The sequence below is a fragment of the Ochotona princeps genome, chromosome 4 (genome assembly GCF_030435755.1).
Source record: "Ochotona princeps isolate mOchPri1 chromosome 4, mOchPri1.hap1, whole genome shotgun sequence".
In the NCBI taxonomy this organism is placed as follows: domain Eukaryota; kingdom Metazoa; phylum Chordata; class Mammalia; order Lagomorpha; family Ochotonidae; genus Ochotona; species Ochotona princeps.
Window position 1 is genome coordinate 29,763,876 of NC_080835.1, and position 19,559 is coordinate 29,783,434.

The window sequence follows — 19,559 nt, forward strand, 5'->3', positions numbered from 1 at the left end:
CTTAAAGATGTCCTATTGACAGAGAGAAAAGGAATAGTACTTTACCAAAACCAAAGGCAAATGTGGAGAATGTCTCAATAAAACAACAAAAGAAGACTAAATCAAACAATGAGTAACCCATTGCTAAAATAACAGGATCCTAATCACTACCTTTCAGTACTAACCTGAATGTAAATGGCTTAAACTCATCAATCAAGCATCAGGTTAGCAGACTGGATCAAAAACAGAACCCATTTATCTTTTGCCTACAGAAGACATATCTCCAACAAAGGTATGTGGAAACTGAGAGTGAAAGGATATAAAAAGGTATTCCAGGCTAATGGAAATGAAAAATTTACTGGTGTAGCCATTCTTATATCAGATAATACAGACTTGACATGAGAAATGTCAAAAGTTGGCCCAGCATGATAGCCTAGTGGCTAAAGTCCTCAACTTACATGTGCCAGGATCCTGTAGGGGTGCTGGTTTGTATACTGGTTACTCCACTTCCCATTCAGCTCCATGCTTGTGGCCTGGAAAGTCAGTGGAGGACGACCCAAAGCCTTGGGACCCTTCAACCGTATGGGAAACCTGGAAGAAGCTCCTGGCTCCTGGCTTCAGACTGGCTGAGCTCCAGCCGTTTCAGCAACTGGAGAATGAATCACTGGATTGAAGAACTTTCTGTCTGTCTCTCCTTATCTCTGTAAATCTGCCTTAATAATAAACAAATCTGAAAAAATAAAAATGTTAGAAGAAATGAAGAAGGACATCACATAATGATCAAAGATCCATTCAACAAGAAAGATCATCTGACCAGTTTCTTATGTTTTCTTTCTCATTTTTAATTTTACTTGGCTTTTCTCTCTTGCTTTTTTCTGTAAGTCTGGTAAAGTTTGTTTTGCTCATAATATAAAAAATGGTTCTCTCTTGTTGCAATTCATAGTTTTTTTTTATTTTCAGTTCTGTTTATTTTTGTGGTGTTTATTATTTTTTGCTGCCTGCTTATTTTTTCTTTTTTTAATAAATTAGATCATTAGATCATTTATTTGAGATATTTCTGGGTTTTTTGTAAGCATATAATGTTATAAAAGTCCCTTTCAATACTGTTTTTGCTAAGTCTCAAAGGTCTTTATGTTTTTGTTTTTATTTCTTCAAGAAAGTTGTTTTTCTTATTAATGTCTTCACTGATTCATTGCCATACAGTAGCAGCATTTTTTTCAGGAAGGTTTTTGATTTGGTTTTCTTCTTCTGCAGCGACACATTGGTCATTCAGTAGCATTTTATCTAACCTCATGTTGTTGTAAATTTTCTATTTTTCTACCTGCTGATTTTGTTTTATAAAGACTTTTCATTTAAGAGGCTGTACAATAGCTGTGTAAGGGAGACTGTCATACCAGATCGTGAGGATACAATGCAGTATGCCTCTCTGCTTCCAGATCCAAGATGGATTGCCAGTGAAACTTTTTAAAAAAAGATTTATTTATTTTTATTGGAAAGTCAGATATACAGAGAGGAGGAGAGACAGAGAGGAAGATCTTCCGTCCAATGGCTTACTCCCCAAGCTACCGCAATGGCTGGTGTTGAGCCAATCTGAAGCCAGGAGCCAGGAGCCTAACCCTGGTCTCCCACAGGTGGGAGTTCAGGTGCAGGGTTCCAATGCCTTGGGCCATTCTCAACTGCTTTCCCAGGCCACAAGCAGGGAGCTGGGTGGGAAGCAGGGCCACCTGGATTAGAACCGGCGCTCATATGGGATCCCTTGCGTGCAAGTCGAGGACCTTAACCGTTACACTATTGCGCTGGGTCTGAAACTTTTAAATATATCTTGACAATAGCACGCTGGACCCTCTGCTATTGTCCATACCTACAGTGTCAGGATGCACTTAAATAGCAGAATGATGGACTTAAATGACTGTTTATGAAGAACTATACTAGGGTATTATATGGGAAATCATTTGTGAAGGACGGGTTTGAAGAAGAATTAGGGGAAATCCCAGAGTCTATGGAACTGTGTCATAAAATAATAAAATTTTAAAAAATTAATTGTTAAGTTAATTTTAGTAAAATGTAATGGGGAATATCTAACAAGGCACTGCCCAAAATATAATACAATTTATATGTCCAGTTCCAAATTTAGTAGTGGTAATAGTAAAAAAAGTAAAATAAATAAATGAAAAAATATTATGTCATTTTTCTTACCAATTTAGAGGATTTTCAGAAATCCTAAAGCCCACAGATGGGCACTTGACCTACAACCTCTTTCTGTAATCCTCCAACTTGAATAGAGTAGTAAAAGCTAGATATATACCTAATATAAGCTGGTACAGTGAGAGAGAAGCAGATTGTGGTACTGTAACTGACTTTAGATCATAGCTTAATAACAAGGTTTTCACTTACACCAAGTTCTTTTATGTGTAAAATGGATACATGAAGACTTTCTCTGTGTAATCAGTAGCATGCATTAAGCTTAAAATCCAGATATGCTACTTGATACCAACACTGTTCCAAATATTTTCTTTATGGTATCTCATAACGAGATACTTATGCATTCTTCCTTCTTTCTGAAAAGACATATATTATTCTAACATTGTTGTGATGATGAGTAAACTTAAAAACAAGATTAAATAATTTGTCCCAGATTACATGCTAAAAAATAATAAAATTTGAAAAATTTCCAAAAAAATTGAAAAAGTCTAATTTTGAATCCCACATTCTTTCTTTAAAAGATGTATTTATTTATTTATATGAAAAGGAATTGATAGATGGCAGAGACACACACACACAAACAGATGAAAATAAGTCTGCTGGTTAATTTCTCAAATGGCCACAGCAGCCCACTTAGGATCAGCCTAAAGCCAAAGAGCAGGAACCACATCCTGGCCTCCCATGGGGCTGGTAGGGGACCAAAGTTTGGGTTATCTTCAACTGCTTTGCCAAGTGCATTAGCAAGGGAGCTGATTCACCACTCTAACAAGTGATCTCTTATTTGCAAGTGGGGTCTAACACCCTGTACCATAAGACTAGCCCTGAAGTCTTAACTACTAAACCCCAAATCATTTAGGGCTACTATAAAATGTGTTAAATGTGTATTTATCACAACACTCTACAAATGATAAAGTACTGAAATATTCCAGATATTTAGTTGAAAGAAAAACCACTGATTTTAATCACAAACATGCAACACAGCTGTATGACCTTGAAAAGACATTTATTCTTGACTGTCCACTTCCTTGGCTGTTAGAAAGGAAAAATCATAATATCCCCTTCTTCCTTTAAATGAGGCACCTAAAGAAAGGTATCCAGTAAGTTGGGTAAAACATTAAACTGTTAGAGATTCTTGCATGCATTTACATTTCATCCAATTCAAGTGACAGAGATCCCTAAAATGTACACAGAATATTTTGATAAAACACTGAGTTTTTTCTAGAAAGAATAATCTCTGGAAAGTAATAAACCTAGTTTCCTTGATCATGACTACAATTTTTGAAATTCAATACAAAATTTTCAAGCAGATGCCACCATGTATTTCACTTGTCTTCTGATTATTTACAACAAGCAATAGTTCAATTTAAACCGTTGAGGATTAGTTTGGTCTTCCTATTTTAATTTTTCTGCATTATCCATAACATAAAAAAGACTTCAATTCAAATGTTCCACTTTTAGAAACACTTAATGTGGTAAGCTTTTGGTATATGGGTTAAAATATTTGGGATCTATTCACAATGGTGAGATTCAGTTCCTTTTTCTGGCTCCTGACTCCAGCCTCCTGCCAATACACATTGTTGGAAGCAAGAGATATAGCTCTTCAGCAGGGGAAGTAAGGGGAGGGGGTTCCCCTGCTGAACAGCTACTCCCACTGGAGAGAGTGAGCTGCGTTGGGGGCAGACCAGACTAAGCAGGGCTACAATACCTGTGCACCTCATATGGACTTGATCAGGGAAAAGCCAGGCTGGGCTGATTATTCCTACTGGTGCTAACAAAATTAGAGTGGGTGAGGGTTGTTGGGGCTTAGCCACAGCATCAGCTGGCAGAAGCTGGCACTGGGGGCTAGTTCTGTCAAGTTAAACCACAGAACCACCTGGAGAGTGCATAATCTGGGAGTGAGAGAGACCTGGGAGGGAAACAGTGGGCTCCTCCCTCTTGGGTTACTATTCAAATGGGAGGGCACCAAAACCAGAACAGGGGCTGGGGTGGCTAGACAGAGAGGCATGCAACAACATCTGTAAGGGCTGGATAGTTGAGCTGGTTAGATGAAACTAGGTTTCAATACCTATCGACATGTACGAGAGCCAAATGGGATGTGGGACAGACTGGACTAGTCTGCCACACATTCTGCCAAACCAGGGTAAGGGCCGGGCCTGGTGGGGGTTATTGTGGGTCGCTCTGACTAGGCTGCAGCTTCCATTGGTTTATGTGAGGACCGGTATGTGCTGTGCAGAACCAGGCTGGACTGCAACACCCATTGGTTCGCATGGAAGACAGGGCTGAAAACAGAACCAACCCAGCAAATGCAACCACCAGCTGATTGGGGTGATGAACTATGCCGGGCCCTGTGCTTGCTAGAACATACAAGAATCTGGTCTGGGAACACCTCAGACAGTTTCTTTGGGGATCTCCCCAACCGAAATGCCGGACTCAGAACCCTAACCAAGAAAAGACAGAAGAAAGAACAAGTCAATCAACCACCTCAGCTATATGTTGGCAGTGAAATACTGGGCAAATGGAGACTCTATGATGGACTATGTCAATCAATGGATTCTCCAACGACCTCATCATGCTTGGAGTGGCGAGATTGGCAGCGATTCATAACTGTTGAACTATCAAAACCGCTTGAGCAAGTATCTCAGAGCATGCCCCACATCCGGGACCTGGGGTGGGTGGGAAACTGGATGGGGCTTCTCCCTCAATATCCGCCTTTACCTCAGATACATGAAGGAAACAATATGGAAATAATAGTCTTATCCACTTTCCTATAGCCCTTGAACCTTTTTACCCTAATTAACTATGTAAAGATTGTCAAAAATATAATAAAAAAGAAAAAGAAAAAAAAGAGAGACATGGCTGTAGTAGGTTGTGTTTCTGCAATACCTGTGGGAGATCTGAACTGTACTCCCAACACTTGCTTTCTGTCCAGCCCATCTGTGGTGCTTGCAGACACTTGGGGAGTGAACTGGTAGACAAACACTCTCTCTGAAACTAAAGAAAAATTAGATACTACATGGCTAATTAATATGAGAACTGGACTCTAGTTTGATAAAAGAAAAATCTTCATTATTCATGGATAACAAAGGCATGAATTAGTTTTGAGTGTTGACCATAGACTCAAGATGCCTACATTCAAATCCTAACTCAACCACACACAAGTGTAGTTTGTATAATCTTAAGGAAGTTGCTTAATTGTACTTAGTTATACATCTGTAAAATGAGGATGGGTGGGTAATAAAAATAGTAGCCCCATGGGATTGTGGTGTGAATTAAGGCACTTTACGCATGAAAATTTACAACAGTTCTTAGCATATATTAAATCTTGGATAAATATAAGTTATTATTATGTGTATGACTCGAAATGTCTTTCATATCTCATTTTAATACCTATAAAGTGAAAACATTTATTACATTTTATTTCTAAAATACTAATATGGTTTTAGTTTGCTTAGAGAATGTTTTGAACCCTGTAGGTGCTATGAATCCACAAAGGGTAACTGTTGTTCCGTTTTTAAAAAGGAGAAGATAATTACTATGTGGCCTTTTTTTTCCCCCAGGAGAAGCATTAGTCAACAAGAGTTCTTCCCCCTCCCCCAGCATCCCCACCCCAAGCGCCCACGGAGGTACAAGAGACTGTGGAATGATTCAAACGATGTAGAAATTTCAGTTCTGGACTGAACTAGAATGTATTTTTCTCTATCAGAATTTTTATGACTGTAGTGGCAGAACAGGAGAAAGTCTGTTTTCATGTGGAAAAGAAATCATAAGGATCACATAATATTTTACATAGATTACATAAAGAATCTGTTTTAAGCTGCCTTTCCCTTAAGGAAAATAAAACTACACATTTTCCTTTTGTACCGTGTCCATGACTGCCCTGTGCTTCCTATGAAGCTCAGAAGTAGCCCAGCACCTCTCAGGTCAGCTTCCCACTAAGCACATTGCTATTTTTGTTCCCTCATAGCAAACAGCAGAGCTTACAGGCTTGTTACAGATTGGGGTTTTTCACCAATCACCACTGGAGACTCTCTGAGCTATCTTGCCACCAAATCCCCTGCCTCACGACACTGACAGAGACTGACTCAAAAGAAAATTAATTAGTTTATAAAACAAATACCTGTTAGTAAAGGATTGTGAGTAATAGAATAATAGAACCTTGTCAGTATTGACTCAGGTTTAATTAGATGATTTGAGTGTCATGGCCTGATTCCTTCTTGATTTATTTTTAAGGCCATTTACTTATTTGTTTGAAAGGCAGCATTACAAAAAGGGAGGGGGAGTGAGATCCTCCATCTGCCAATTCACTCACCAAATTGCTGCCTGCACTGGGCTTGTGCCAGGCAGAAACCAGGGGCCAGGAACAAAGAGCTTCTTCTGGGTCTTCCATGTGGGCATAGGGGCCCACTAGCAAGGAATTGGATTGGAACTGGAGGCATCTGAACTCGAACTGGTGCCCATATGGAATGCCGGCAGGCAGTAACTTTACTCACCATGCCACTGGGCCAGCTCTTAGGACTCATTCTAAACATCTTTCATATAAGGCAAATTCTAACATTGAAAATTTAAAGCCAAGAAGGAAAATATGCTTTGTTTTGTAGAATTGTCCAACCTGCTTTATCATACCTTGTAAAAACATTGCAATTTTATTAATAATTTTATTATAATAGTTTAATACATTATTACTGATCAAATCACTATAATTAGCACGTCCTCTGTTTGTCATTACTTTGTTTTTGAGAACACATCACCATCAAAATGCAACTGTATTCTAACATCATCATTTTCATTTTAAAGAAATGGCTCCTTACAAGACCAAAGTAGTCCATGGCCATGTAGTATTTCTATTCTCTTCATTTTGCAAGAGACCCCTCACAAATGGGAATTATTGTATCACAAACAGGAACTTTTTGGCCTTCTAGCAAAGACAATACACAGGGCTATCTCCCAAATCTTCGGCTTCAAAAGCATGTCTTGGAGCTGCTTGGATGTGAAGGCTTACCATGGTCATGTTGTAATGATCTCTCCACCAACTTGTTTGTAAGCAAAATAACCAAGTACAACTGTCCCAGCAGCAGTGGTACCTGCTGCAACCCATTCAATTTGAATGCTGGAATTGGAAGTTAGACTGATGACACAATCCAATGCAGCATGTACATACAGGACACCCAACACAAACCTGCCTGCATCCGTAGCAGCAGTTAATATGTGTGTGTGTGTGTGTGTGTGTGTGAGTGTGTGAGAGAGAAAGAAATTAAACTTGGAGCTCCTCCTTTCTAGTTGCTCAAAAACATAGCTTGTTGAGCACTACAGACACCCCTATGGTGCTCTGTAATGCTTTGAAGTTATTCTTCAATCTGTGATCTGGTGACCATTATTTCACCTGACCCTGACCCCCAAATAAGCCAGCCTTTTCATGATTACCTCTTTATGTTCAGATTGACATTTTTTAGCTCCTGTGTTGAAGCAAAATGTGTGGTATTTGTATGGTATTTGTATTTAGGGCTTGTATCATTTAGTATAATGTTCTCTATTTCCATCCATCTTGCTCCAAATAGAAGGCTGTTACCTTCTTTTTATGAGATAATATTCAATTGCGAACAACAATATATTTCCACTTATTGTGAGATATGTGTCCATATCTAACTTATTGTGATCAGTGTTGCAATAAACATAGTGGAACAAAGACTTTTTTAGACAGTGATTTTATGCCCTTTGAAAATATACCCTATAGGGCCCGGCAGCGTGGCCTAGCGGCTAAAGTCCTCGCCTTGAAAGCCCTGGGATCCCATATGGGCGGCGGTTCTAATCCCAGTAGCTCCACTTCCCATCCAGCTCCCTGCTTGTGGTCTGGGAAAGCAGTTGAGGACGGCCCAATGCATTGGGACCCTGCACCCGCGTGGGAGATCCGGAAGAGGTTCCAGGTTCCCGGCATCGGATCGGCGTGCATCGGCCTGTTGCGGCTCACTGGGGGAGTGAATCATCGGACGGAAGATCTTCCTCTCTGTCTCTCCTCTCTGTGTATATCTGGCTGTAATAAAATGAATAAATCTTTAAAAAAAAAAAGAAAAATACCCTATAGAGCGATCAGTGGATCATATGATAATTTGATCTCTACTTTTAAAGAAATTTCCATATTCTTTTCAAATATTAGTGACTATAATAATTTCTATTCTTACCAACTATGTATAAGGGTTCCCCTTTTCCACATACTTGCCAGCTTTATCACTTGATTTTTACCCTAGCCATTCTTCGATTCTGATTGGGGTGAAGTGATACCTTGTTGTGGTTTAGATGTCTATTTCCCTGATGGGAAATGCTGTTGAGAGGAGTGTTCATTAATTGACTATTTGTATTTCCTCTTTTGAGAAATTTCTATTCAGCTTCTTTGCCCATTTCTTAACTAGCTTGGTTGTTTTTATGTTGTTTTCTGACTTCATTATATACTTTTGATATTAATCCTTTGCTTGACCAATAGCTTACAAAAAGTCTTTATACCCTGTTCTGCTGGCTGTCACTTTATCCTGTTGCTTATCTGACTTACTGTGTTAGAAACTTGTTATAGCCCTATTTGTCTAGATTGATTTTGTTTGCCTAAAAAGCCTCTCATTGCCAATATTTTTAAGTGCTTTCCCTGTTATCTTTTATCTAATACTTTTGTAACTAAAGGCCTTACGTTTAAGCTTTTGATCCAGCATGAGTTGGAGTTTGTATTTGGTCAGAGGTAGGAAATCTAATTTTATTCTTCTTCATGTGAATATCTGAATTCACCAGCACCATTAATTGAAGTGTCTGTTCCTTCTCCAACATGTTTTCAGTACCTTTGTCAAACATTTCTTGTCTGTGTGTTTGTGGATGAATCTCTGGGTTCTCTATTCTGTACCATTCATCTGCTTGTCTTGAATATAGCTGGGCTGGGGTAAAAGATACAATTACATCTCACAGCTCCGTCATTCCAGTGAATACAGTGCCATGATTCAAATCAGCAAAGAGGTGGGGGGGGTTGGAAATTTCCCAGAATGAAGTCATTGTCTTTATCCATTAAAATGAATAAACTATATCAGTTACGGATACCAAGAGAGTCATTGGTATCCCCATACTAGGATGATAACAAATTTTCCTAAGAATTTAGATGATACCTTATCTGAAAGGAAGAGAAAGAACCCTAAATTTTATACCTTCCATAAAATATTTATAGTGGAATTTTGAACAGGAAAGATCAAACTTTGATCTCCTAACAATCAGAGGCAAATAAAATACAAAGAATCTCATAATTAACACATTTTAGATTATCATGGGCAAAAGTCCTATTATTTTCATTTCTGTGTTCTGTCCTTCAGGAGAGGACTGGCAAAACACTTCCTAAAGCCAGACTGCCTTTGGAAGCCCGGCTTGAAGCTTGCAGGGCCTGGAACTGACTGCCTGTTTTCATAGTTGCAGTTAGTTTCATATATTGATTGCACCTTCAGGTTTAAAATAAGATTTGTGGTAAACAGCATGGCTTAATTTTAAAACCTGCACAGGCACCAGTGGTTGAGTGAAGGTTGGCAATGACTCAAAAATGGTGCTTCTGACTTTTCAAAGCATTAAGCCCCTTTGATGTTTGCTCAAATTTTTTTTTTTTGTTACCCCTCTGGCCAGCTGCCAAGATAGCAACTGAAATGGAACCAGTACAATTCCCAGAAATGAGATCTGCTGATTTCCCTGGCAAGTGAGAGTAAAAGCATGTGAGAACAAATGTTAAAATGCATCTTAAAATCGACTGACTGAAACAATTACTCTTTTTATGCATGGCAATAAGGGTCAATTGATAAAACCCAAGTTTTTTGTACCTGAGGCTAAATACCAAGTTTAAGGGAAAAAAAGGGAATAAGAATCACAGCAATAATATATTAGGATCCATATTTTATATGAATTTAAAATGTGAACATTTTTAAAATGCCACTTTTTAAATAAAGGAAATGTAGATAAGCTAACGACAAACAAATCCTGTCAGGTAAAAATATTGAGAGATCAAAAGCTTATTATACACAGAACCTAGATATGTTCATAAACTGAACCTATGTTGGTTGAACATACACCTGGTACCAGACACTGTTTGCATAGAATATAAAAATTACTTCTCTAATGTGAAAACAAACAGCATAAATCAATATACATATTAAGGATAATATAAACCTTACTGGTGGTGTTTGAGTGAAGTTTCTGTTTAATCAGGTGAAAGGGGAAAGTATCTCTGAAAAGGTTCTCCACTTGAACAATATCAGGGAGTGGCACAACGAGTATCAAGTTGTTAAAAGTTCTAAAAGAAATGATAAGTTTGAAGATTTTCATGGAAATTAATGTTCCTGTGATTTAAGGATCCTAGAGCACAGTGGTGCAAACTGAGCTCAGATCAGAACACTCAGAAATAGCTTTTAGTTCATGGTAAGGTGTTCAACTCTTATTCTAAATGCAGTAGGAAATAATAAAAGATTTATTTGATTTGATTTATATTCTTAAGAGATATTCTTAAGAGATTCCAAGTCATTGCCAGAAGTAGAATTATCATTATGATAAGTTAAATAACAGAACAGCGTGGCATTTTGGAACACAATGACAGGGGCTTAATTAAGAGGTTGATGGTGCAGGATGTCGGCCTGAAAACATGACATTGATAAGAAATAAAAGGAACCGTTGAGAACTAAGCAAAGAGAGGGAGAAGATGAACTTTGTGAGCTTCAGGGGATCTCATTTGTTGATATTTGAGGAAGAAGTGGTGCCTGTAGTTTACAATACAGTAGTCTTAAAAACAGGTTAGAAGATGTTGCAGGTCTACCTGCAGCTTCAGTTGGTGTTTATAGTTTTTACAAAATTTGCATATTAAAGTTTATTACATATGACAATTGACTATACAAAATACACATGCCCCCAAATCACATTTTGTCAGTATCCTATTCAGTGACATTTAGCGGTTAGAGTGTAGTGCGATAATCCTCACATTATAGTTTTAGAACACTGCCATTGCCAAAATTCCCTTTCGTCCATTCACAATCAATCTCTGCTCCCTTCTCTAGCTCCTGTCAACCACTAATTTGATTTCTAGCTCTATGAACCTGACAGTCTTAGACATTTTATATAACTGGAATAATATAATATGTAGTCTTTTGCTTCTGGCTTGCTTTTATTAAGCCTGATGGTTTTCAGGCTTAGCTATGTTGTAGAATGTATCAGTATTTCATTCTCTTTTTATTGGAGAACAGTATTATAGTGTAAGGATATATTACTTGTTATTTATCCATTTACAAGATGATGGGCATTTAGATTTTTTTTTCAATTTTAGCATGTAATGAGCAATATTCTTATGGATATTTTTGTGTAAGTTTTTCTCATGGACAAATGTCCTAAGTTCTCTTGGGTAAATTCCTGGGAATGGAATTTTCTAGATTTTTGATTAAGCTTATATTTAATATTTTTAGCTTGATAGTTTTCTTTTTAAGACAAAATATTTTTAATTTTCATGATAATCAAAAGCACAATGGCTTTACTAAATAAGGAGTTCAACAAACAAAAAGCAAAAAGGATCATTGTGTCGACAGGAAAAACAGGCAAGAGTTATAAACAATGATCAAATAAAAACATGCTCAACTTCAGTCATGTACATTTTTAAAAATATTGATTTATTTTTATTTGAAAAACAGGGTTACAGAGAGAAGGAGAGAGCGAGAAGACAGATTGTGATCTTCCATCTGCTGATATCCTCCCTAAATGGAAGCAATGGCCAGAGCTGAGCCAGTGGGAAGCCAGAAACAAGGAGCCAGGAGCTTCATTCTAGTCTCCCAGGTAGGTGGAGGAGCCCGATCACTTGAGTCACCTTCCATTGCTTTCCAGGCACATGATCTGGGAGCTGGACTGAACTGGAACCCATATAGGATGCTCGGTTTTGCAGGTAAGAAGCTTAGCAGGGCAGTCACAGGGCAGCGGACATGTAAAGTAAATTTAAAACTAATCACAAAATCATTGATACTGTAGTAGTACATAATTCCTATCAATCTGTTGGTATTTATAACAAAATCTGATGAAACAGTGTATTTGTAGCAGAAATGATACACATGGTAAACTTTGAACTAGTTTCCAAGGTGGCTTCACACGCATAACCACATTTAGCAGTGTCCATTTCTGGCAAATAGCCTTTCTAGAGCATCCCCGATTTCTTTCTTCTTTTGCCTGAGAAGCACAGAATATCTAGAACATTCTGTAACTCAGCCAGCTGTGTGTTTTCTCCTACATGCTGGGACTAAATCCAGGGCTTTGAAATATCTCCAGTGCCTGATAAGTTGTTTAGGTGAATATTCAAAACATTTGAAGATTGATGTTAAGCACGTAATAACTACTCCATCCCCCAGAAGCCAAATTTGTAAACCATCATTTAAACCCCATTTAATTCAATGCCATCCTTGTGGACATAACTAAATGCAGCATGTCTTTTCTTGGTTTCTTTCGTAATGGTGACTGCAGCACACCAGGTGTAATTTCCTCTAATAAATATTTCTGACTAATCACATTGATGTTCATGCTTGTTTCTTTGGAATACCTGTTGGTTTCATCTTGGAAGTATTTGGGGCAGTCTGTTGTGCCAGCTCCCACACCCCCATCTGGGTAACTTCAGCTAGAGATTCAGGTGGGCAAAACACAGGAGCTAGGGAATGGAACACCACTGTGACATTATTTGTATTTTATAAATGACTAATTTAAAGCTAGAAATTTTTCTTTAAGAGTTTTTTTAGCTGCAAGGCAGAAACTTTTTGTGTGCTGTGATTTCTTTTTTAGTTTTAATCTTCATTAAAATAAAGAGAATAAATTTCCTGTATTTCATGGGTACAATTCTAAGAAGATAACTACAGATGTCTCTTCCCCTCGCCTTCCTTCCTTTCTCCTCCTTCTACCCATTCTTTTTTATTCTTTAACTTTTACAAAAGCATAATTTCAATCTACTCTGTAACAGGTATAACATAACCATTAACCATGATATTCAGCAAGTGAAAAACAGTTCCGCAGGAGTGTAAACAAGGACTAAAAATGTTTACTTATTTGAAAAAAAAAAGTGTGGCTGTCTTACTTAGTTGTTTAAGTTATCTACATACTCAGAGACAAATATTTATCAGATACATAATATGCAAGCATTTCCTACCAGTGTTTGACTTCTGTTTTCATCTTAATTATGCATTTTTTCCTCCTTAATCTTTGTTGAGATATAATTCATATGTCACTATTTTTTTAAAGATTTATTATTTTTTCTATTACAAAGTCAGATACAGAGAGGAGAGACAGAGATGAAGATCTTCTGTCCACTGATTCACTCCCCAAGCGGCCATAACGGCTGGAACTGAGCAGATCTGAAGCCAGCAGCCCAGAGCTGCTTCTGTGTCTCCCACTGGGGTTCAGGATCCCAAGGCTTGGGCTGTCCTCCACTACTTTCTCAGGCCACAGGCAGGGAGCTGGAAGGGAAGCAGGGTTGCCGGGATTAGAACTGGCACTCATGTGGGATCCTGGCTCACTCAAGGCAAGGACGTTAGATGCTGGGCCAATGCACTGGACCCCTTACATCAATTAGCAGTTGTTTCCTAGTCCTTCCTCTTAGTCTCTGGCAGCCTCTGGTCTTCATTTTGTCTCTGCAGATTTGACTACACTGGATGTTCATAAAAATAGAAACATGCAATATTTGATATGTCATTCAAATAAAAGCTTTCTAATGTTATAAATGTTTTAGTTAACCAAATTTGATGCACCTATTTTTATTTTATGCATATTTTCTGTTATTTCAATTATATCTGCTTGGATTTTTGTCATTGCCATTCCTTTGCTAGCTCTCCTTTTCCTACTTTTTTATGTTAGAGGATTTGTTAATTGACAAAGATAAAGATCTTCCAATGGCTTATTCACTCCCAAGATGGTCCCAGCACCCAGAGTTGGGAAGATCTGAAACCAGTAGCCTAGAGCTTCTTCCAAGTCTCCCACATGTGGATGCAGAGACCAAGCATTTGGCCATCTTCCACTGCTTTTCAAAGCACATAAGTACAGAGCTGGATCAGAAATGGAGCAGCTGGAACTCAAACCAGTGCCCATATGGGGTGCTGGCACTATATGTGAAGATTTAGCTAATGTGACCATGACGATGGCCCCTGATGTTTGAGGTTTTGATTAACATAGTTTGGGATACTATTTAGGTATATTTGTGTTTATAATGGTTATATTTTCATGACATATTGAGCTTTCAATCATTATAAAATGTCCTTCCTTGACCATATTAACAATTTTTGTCCTAAAACCTATTTTGTTTTTTACTATTGCATTTCAGTTCTTTATTTATTCTTGTTTGCCTTTTACTGAAATCTATTTTCTCTTTGAATCTAAAGTGTGTGTCATACACTCATGACAGAACTAATTGTGTCTCTAAAAATCCAGTATCATTTTCTGCTCTTTCAAAAAATCAGTGTGTAATCCAGTTTTATACATACATAGTTTCTGACAGGATAAGGTTAACAAGACTGTTTTGCACCTTTTGTTTCTTTTCTATCCCTTCTTTCTTGGCTTCTTTTGTGTTAAAAGTACCTATTTGGGGCTTGTGCTGTAGCATAACAGGTAAAGACAATGGCCACAGCAGTTTCATCCCATATGGGCTCTACCTTGAGTCCCGGCTGCTCTACTTTTGGTCCAGCTCCCTACTTGTAGCCAGCGAAGCATGGCTAAAGTCCTTGGACCCTCCCACCCATGTGGAAGACTTGAAAGAAGCTCCTAGCTCTTGATTTTTTTCCCGGTACAAATTTGGGCTTAGTGGCATTTGGGGATTGAATCGGTGAATGGAAGGTCTCACTCGCTCTCTCTTTCTTTGAATTAAATAATTGTTTTTAAATAAGTAGATATTCTTTAAAGCATTTATTTATTTGTATCGGAAAGGTAGATCAGATTTACAGAAATAGGGAGAGACACAGAAAAATCCTCTGTCTGTTGGTTTGCTCTCCAAATAGCCAAAATGGCCAGACCTAAGGTTATCCAAAGCCAGGAGCTTCTTCTGGGCCTCCCATGTGGGTGCAGGGTTCTAAGGCCATCCTCTACTACTTTTCCAGGCCATAAGCAGGGAGCTATATGGAAAGTAGAATAGCTGTGGCATGTACTGGAACCCATATGGGATCCTGGTGAGAATTTAATCATTGAACCACCATATTGGGCCAAATAAGTAGCTATTTGTAGTATACCATTTTAATTCTCTTGATTGTTTCACCATGTTTTGGGGATCTATTTTCATAGTGGTTGATCTGTGATTCACAATTAACATCTTTTGTGTGTGTGTGTGTGTGTGTGTGTTTATTTTTTTATTATTAGTTACATTGTATTATGTGACACAGTTTCATAGGCTGTGGGATTCCCCCAACCCACAATTAACGTCTTAACATAAAACACACTAATGGAATTATGGTTCCTTATGAAGGACTATACTATTATAGCGACATAGGGAAATCAGTCAGGAGGAATACCGGTCTCTATGAAATTGTACCATAAAATTCAAAAATTCAAAATAAAAATTTAACAACAACAACAACAACAACAACAACAAAAATAATCTACTTTGCCCTCAAATAGCTCTGTCATCTCCCCACTTCTGTGTTACCAGAAAAGCTTCATGGGTTCTTTCCTCAGTCTAGTATAGAAATAAAAAAGTGGAAAATCAATGGCAGACAGGGAAATTTTATTTGCAAAAGTTCATCCTTTTAAGACTGGGGCATTTTTGATAACATGTGATCTCTTCCTCAGGATACGCTGCTGCAGCTACTTGTTACAGTTGCTGTGAAGTGATATTCCTGGACTTGTTTTATAAGATGGCTTAATCAGTTTTACATTGTCATATCAAAATACCTGAGATGGAGTAATTTATAAAGAAAAGATGTTTATTGGGCTCTTGGTTCTGGAGGCTTGGGAAGTTAATGATATGACATGAGCATCTGCCCCACATGTGAGAGTCTTCCTGCCGTGTTAGCACATGACGGAGGGCTTTACATGATGAGGCAGAGCCAGCAACCTAGGTCAGGACCCTCGTCCTGATCTTGTAAAGACATATGACCTGTTCAGGAGATCTTACCCTAATGACCTTATCCAACCTTAATTGCCTCTAAACACCATTAATATAAATCTGATGATTGAATTTTTGATATTTGAACTTGAAGGAGGATATACTCGAATCATACCATAAGGTTTTTATAATTTGTCACATGTAGATTTTGCTACTGTAATGTAGTATGACCACTGTACTAATGGAAAGCCATTGAGCGTTCATGCATTTCTTGTAGTACCTTGAATAGATTATTCTCCTAGTTTTTGCCTAGAGTCTCTATGTGTGTTAGTTGGGGCATGCTTTCCTTCAATGCTGAAAGAGGCAGGTAAGGACTCAGCTGCAGTTCTTACTTAGTGTTTGAGTAGTTTTAAGGCTCCATTACTGAGAGTTTAGTGTTCTTAGATTTTCTTAGAAATTAGCATAACCATGAACGTATGTGTGACTTCTGCCTTCCAATGGATTATCAAAACTTTTGAAACCTGCTCTGGCTTTTCACTTCCCAGTTTTTCCTTGTAAATATTCATTCTCTAGTCTTTTGTTGATCCCAACTTATATTAGTGCCTCAAACACTTGTGATTTGAAACAATACCCCTGGATTGTTACCATCAGTTGTTGTAGAGATAGGATTGTTCACACAGTGTGATCTTTGAAATAGGTTAAGTAAACATAAACTCTGAGAATGAAACTATTCAGAAAATTTCTAGACAAGTCAACTATTATCAGTTCTCCTGGAGTGAACCCTTTTGAAAATTTCATACCCATTCTGCTTCCTCCAATCTTTAATTTGGTTGTTAGTCTGTTGGCTTTTGCACCTGTCATAGTTTATTTGTGTTTCAGGATTACTACAGAACTGGGGAGAAGGGAAAAGAAGATTAGTTAAATGGGACAAAGGTCAAAGCAGCAATTATTCTGTATATTTCAAAAAAAAAGGGAAATGAATGTCTCCCTCCTTTCTGGAAGATGTCACCCATATCTTAATGATTTTCTTAGAATCCTATCACCCACCCATTGTATTCATGGCACTCATTGTTTTTACTGTGATTCAGGTTTCTTTTTAAGTAAATACTCCTTGGATTATTATAAATAATAATACAACATTACTCATATATATTATATTATATAATAACAATGATATTACTCTACATAATAATAATCTCATGAATGCCAAATGTGTTGCTTTTGTCAAATTTTGTGTTTTATTCAGCTTATGGAGGAAGTTTTTAATTTTTGCTTTTTTGGAAATGTAATGTTTCACCATAATAATATTCAATTTATTAATTTTATTATCTTTGAATCATGATTTTGGTCTTCTTCTATACATATTACTTTTAAAATTCTTAGTATATATCTAAAAAGACATGTTGAGTGGGGTAACTGGCTATTTGAGTGTGGAGTTCTAATTAAACATCCATGCAGGGGATATTAATTTTAAAATCATTAGTAAATAGATGTTTTTGAGCTGGAGCACAATAGTAATAGAAGATGGAGAAGAGAATAGAGTTAAAGGACTATGTCCATTGGCATTCCAACATGAAAGGACAAGGATATGAGGAAAACCCAGCAAAGGATTCCAGGAAGAATCTGGAGAACAAAATTCATCTGAGTGGGGAGTGTTGGCACCAAAAAGAGGGATGGAGTTTATTCTGTTCCAAGGGATATGACAAGGAGACTGAGCATGTCTTTGGCAATGTGAACCTCATCGTGAAGATTAAGATTAGTCAGTTTCTACAACTTCCATGCATCCAGTGTGAAAAGTTATATGTACTTCCTATTGCAAAACTGGAAGACAATGATTTGCTATTCCTCCTACTCTGGGCTCTGCCATCCACTATGCATTTGGGGTCAGAGTCACAGCTGCAATTACTCTACGTAAGCAAGCATCCAGAAAGAGACACAATGCTGCTCTCCTTTCTGGTAGATGTCACATATCTCTCTGTGGTTTTCTTAGGAACCGTTTCCTGTGAATCCCATCCCCAGTAACAACTGCCCCATTGTGTACATATCTGTGCACAGAGACATTTATTTTGAGGATGGGAGTCAACACATACTGCCTTTCTTTAATGAAAATTTAAGGAGAAAGCCTTAAATACTTTCTGTTATATAGATGTCTTATAATCTTATAACTCTGTAATTAATCCTCTGTATATTCATCTTATAAAAACAAGAAGTCACCAGGTGGCATCAGGATAGGGTAGCCACAGATAGATAACTAACCTGACAGATCTAATTTAACTGATTTTTAATAAACCACAGAAAGATAATTTTGTATGTTTCCGTTTTCTACAACTTTAGAGGGATCCTTATAATCTGTTTGTAAGATGTTCCTATACTGGTAGCTCTTTTGTGAGCAACAAAGTACCATTCCATGTCTTATTGCAAGTCGTTCATGAAAAGGAGAGTGGAATTTACTTGTATACACAACTCCTTTTTAAATGATCTATTTATTTGAAAGGTAGATCACCAGCTAGAAGAGACAGACTGGTTCACTCCCTAAATGTTTTCCACAGCCAGTTCAGGGCCAGGAGTTCCACTTGCACAATCTGCTGTTGCTTTCTCGGGTGCATTAGTGGGTCGCTGTACCAGAAGCAGAGTAGCCAGGACTTGAACCAGCATATTGATTTGGACTGTAGATATACAAGTGTTGGATTAATCTGGGCCACATTGCTGACATCAACAACTAAGACTTTAAAACTTATTTGCATGTATCTAATTGTGTCAAGATTAAATAGTACATGGTGTTTGTTTTGTAAGATATATCTATTTTTTATTGGAAAGGCAGATACACAGAGACGAGCAGAGATAGAGAGAAAGGTATTCGTTCCACTGATCGACTCCTCAAGTGGCCGCAATGGCCACACAAAGTGGTACCCCTTTGGGATACCAGTGTATGCAAAGCGAGGACTGAAGCCACTAGGCTACTGAGCTGGACCCGGATATGGTATGTTTTGATGGAGCTTTTGTAACAGCATTCGAAGCCAAAGCCATTATTATTTATTTTAACAAAATCTAATTATCTATACAGACTCTTCTTTTTTTGGTTAATTTCTTTTCTTTCTAGAGTTCTTCTCCTCCCAAACAGAATTTCCTTTGTTCTACATTTTGAGGAAATCCTAAAGATAGTAAGAGTCAATGTTTGTAATAATCAAGCAGTCTTATTAGAAAGAACTAAGAAACTATTCTATTAAGTTTTGTTGCTAAAAAATTATTCAGAGCAGTTTTCTCTGCAATAGAATATGGACTTTAGCTAATCTGCATAATTTTGGGGAACTTTCCCGGGCCTCTGAACATACAG

The 19,559-nt window shown here is 37.7% G+C and overlaps 1 protein-coding gene across 2 annotated transcripts in view; it reads left to right on the plus strand.

Moving 5' to 3' along the window:
- The first annotated feature begins 11,880 nt into the window (after nt 1-11,880).
- Nucleotides 11,881-19,559, plus strand: part of KCNA4 (potassium voltage-gated channel subfamily A member 4) — a 61,717-nt gene continuing 54,038 nt past the window's right edge. For both annotated transcript variants that reach the window (XR_009245303.1, XM_058663235.1), the window contains exon 1: nt 11,881-12,000. The gene's annotated coding sequence lies outside the window, so the exon portion shown is untranslated. The remainder of the gene's footprint in view (nt 12,001-19,559) is intronic.